Raw genomic sequence first — 3915 nt, forward strand, 5'->3', positions numbered from 1 at the left:
TAAATATTACCTTCAGTAGCTTTATAGCAAATATTGCTGAAGAAAGAGAATATAAATCACTTACGTCCCCCAGGACTCGATACTGAGGTACCATTTATGTTTTCCTTTTGTTTGAATTACTGACTAGCACTCTACTGTGTGAGGGAAAAACAAAAAACACTTTACAAAGAAAAATGGAGAGAAACAGAGATTGGAAATAAACACTGAACACTGTGTCTGTCCCCTTTTGATCCTTGAGTTTGCATGGTGGGGCCAGGTCCTCTGAATTTTGGAAATTCCTATGGGAGTATTCACAGTTTTAAAACATACATACATCTCCTTTCAAGGCCAGATGGGAAATACAAAATTCTGGAAAGCATTTTGGGAATGCGCGGGTTTGATGTCAGAAAATCTGGGACATATTCTGAGCCCTGTCACTTGCTAGGTACAGCACCTTTAAAAAGTAAAATGGTTGCTCTTTCGTTGTTTTGACTTGTTCGTCTTTTAAAAATGAAGTTCAGGTAGTCGTTACTTGATAAATTGTAATGAGACCCTCCCCATCCTCTTTTCTACCTGCCCTGTGAATTTGCTCTTGCTGATTGAGTCAGTCAAGATGGGAATACTAATCGATCACAGTGGTCTCTTGTCAGTGTCACTTTGATATCTACATAGAGCTTTCACCTCTTTTTTTCTTCTTCTGCAGTCACCACTTCCATTCCCCGTTGTCTAACCTTCCTGAACCTCAGGCTCTGCATCAGTAATTTGGGGGAAATAATCTTTGCCTCACCTTTCTTATTGAGTTGGAATAAAAATCTAATATTATGAAATATATGTGGCAAAACTATGTAAACTACACACACACAGCATTATGATTTTTTTGTTAATATGTGAGATCGAAAGGAAGAAACAAAACAAAGAATTCTTTCTCTTTTACTGAAATTTTGAGTCTAACATGTTATCTGTCATTTTCCATAATTACAAATAAGCTAGAGTCCACAGTATACGTGTAGGGGCCAAAATCTCCCTGACCAGCAGACATCCTTGTCTGGCTTGCCATTCCCTTTAAAACTTTGACCATGAGCATTTCTCGTTAAGGCATTGTGTGAGTGCTTAGCAATAACAGTATTTAGTTTGTTTGATTAACCCACTAGAAGTCAGTGTCTTATTAATGTAAAAATACGTGCATATATGAATATGTCTACATGACTATCCAGTTCATCAAGTCAGCATTAATTCCCATGTTGTTACCCTACTTAGTACCAGGTGCAGATAATTCAGAGATGACGGAGACAAGATGTCTTCAAAAGCTCAGTCAAGTGGCAGAGACAGACAATGTGAATACAAGATCTTGGTACGACAGCTCTCAAGAGCTGCAGCAGAATGGATTAACGGAAACAGTGAAATCTTAGGAGTCAGAGAGCATCCTTGGAAATATCATTTAACCTCTCTGAATATCCTTGTGACCTTCTAACCCGGGATTCACTTAACTTCTCTGACAAGTAGACAGGTGTGTCTGAAGTGTGGGATACAGGGGAGAACATAAGGAGAGGGTGGTAGGTCACGTGCCCAGAAAGTTAAATTGACCAGCCCATGGGGCCTTATCTGTTGGACTGAGAAACTTGGACATAATCTACCAAGCCTCTTTCATATTGAAAAATATCCAATAAGCATAGATATATCACCTCCATTATAGCCATGTAAAATATAGCCCTGGAGGTTGGGTGGGTATAGATTGGATAATGGGCAATGGGAGGCAGGAAGACCACTTAAGAAGTAATTGCAATACTAACAAAATAACAGTAAATGTAAAATACCACTGTTCTAAGTGCTTTTAACTCATTGAATACCCATAAAAACCCTATGATATAAGTAACCTTATTATCCTTATTTCACAGATACCTGTAAAAACCCTATGATAGAGGTAATCTATTTGTCCTTATTTCACAGGTCACAAGTGCGAGGTACAGAGAGGTTAAGTAACTTGCCCATGATCAAACAGCTAGTATGGCTTCAGAGATCTTACCCTTAGCCATTGTATTATACTGCAGTAGTCCAGACAAGAAAATTGGAGGGCCTGAACCAAGCTAAAGCGTTGTGAAAATATTCTTTTTATTTGACTGTACATGTTGGACTTGCAAACTCTTTGCCTATTATATTATTAGTTTCTTTTTTGGAGCCACAGTTTCCAGCACAGGCACTCTGAATTCATGAATTATTATTATTTTTATCATATTTTAAGGGAACTTACTGTCGTGCCTGGCAAATAGCAAGTACTCATGACTGTTTACCAAATGCACCATGGTGATGGGGTCAGAGCCATCAGTAGGTTCTGTGTACAGTTCCAAGTGTACAATTCGACTGTAACATACGACTGCATATTGTTAGGCAGGTTTGTTTTTTTCTTTCTCCAAATTGTTGCTCATTTCTTTAGCCTAAAATTTCCTCTTCACTCTCCCTTGCAGTTTATACATACAGAGCCTTGCCTGACCAAGATCCATCTAGATGACAAGGCAGCTCCTGTAAGAAGCCTTTGCTATCTCTGCCCCTCCCACAACCTCTCCACCACAGCTATTGTACTTAAAACACACTGCAATATCTTAGAGTTCTCTGATGTCCGTCCTATGACATCTACCGGAAAATCTGGGAAATCAGGCAACACATTATTTAACCAAATATAGACTACACACAAGGCAGTATGTAACAGGGAAAATAAAATGTATTAAAGGATTGTTAACATTTGGGAAATGATAAATAACTGACAGTGTCTAAATTGTATGAATGGAATAGCTATGGAATTAAGCCAAACGAAGTTTGTCCCACTAGATTTTCACACATATTAAGGTGAGTCACAAATATGAGTGTATAATTTTCTCACTGTGTATAATTTCCTCAAACTATTTATCTGCCCTAAATTCCCTTTATTAACCAATCTCCTCACCCACTATGTAAACCTTCTCCTCCACCCACTCCAAACTTGGTGCTTCTGCTCACTACATTCTTTGAATTCTTTGAATATGGCTGTTAACGCAGATGCTCTTCAACGCTGCAACCATGGCAGACACATCTAATTGATCATAGCTGAGCAGGGACTCATTTTCAAGATTTATCTCAGGGTTGCACTTAAGACAGACAGTAAAAATCATTCAGAATTGGACAATTAGCTTAAGTTTCTTTGCCAAATAAGCTTACATACTTCCCTCAGCTTGAGATGGCCTCCTCCATCGGGCTAATTTTTAGGAATCCTGCCAGTTCACTTCCTTGATGAAGCTTCCTTGATCTCCTCAACTCAAGGGGAATTTCCCCCTCTGTCCTAATGTAGTCAGGTCTACAGCACTTAGAAAAATCCTTACTGTTTGCAGTCTGGCTCCCTGGCTGTTGTATTCATAGCTACCTTTTTGTCTAATGTTACTCACTGTCTTAGTTTGAGCTGCTATAACAAAATGCCATAGACTGGGTGGCTCAAACAATAGCCATTTATTTCTCACAGTTCTAGAGGCTGGGAAATCAAGGTGCTGGAAGAGTCAGTTCTTGATGAGGACTCTCTTCCTCGCTTGCAGATGGCCCCAATCTTACTGTGTCCTCCAGTGGCCTTTCCTAGATGCATCCATGTGTTGAGAGAGAGAGAGTTCGTTCTCCTGTCTCTTCCTCTTCATATAAGGACAGTCATTCCATGATGAGGGCACCACCCTCGTGACCTCATCTACAGCCTCTGAAAGGCCCCATCTCCAAATGCCATCACATTGGGAGTCAGGGCTTCAACATATGAATTTTGGACACAAACATTCGGTCCGTACCATCTGTATCTTTCTTGTGGGTGGTGGAAATGTTGCTTATATTTTTTGTGGCACTCATCTATGCCTAGCACTCAGTAGGAGTTCAGGGAAGCTGGAATAACTGACTGATGCATGGGAAAGAGAGCAAACCCTGTGAGAGACT

This window comes from Equus przewalskii, chromosome 3 (genome assembly GCF_037783145.1).
Source record: "Equus przewalskii isolate Varuska chromosome 3, EquPr2, whole genome shotgun sequence".
NCBI classification, from domain to species: Eukaryota; Metazoa; Chordata; class Mammalia; order Perissodactyla; family Equidae; genus Equus; species Equus przewalskii.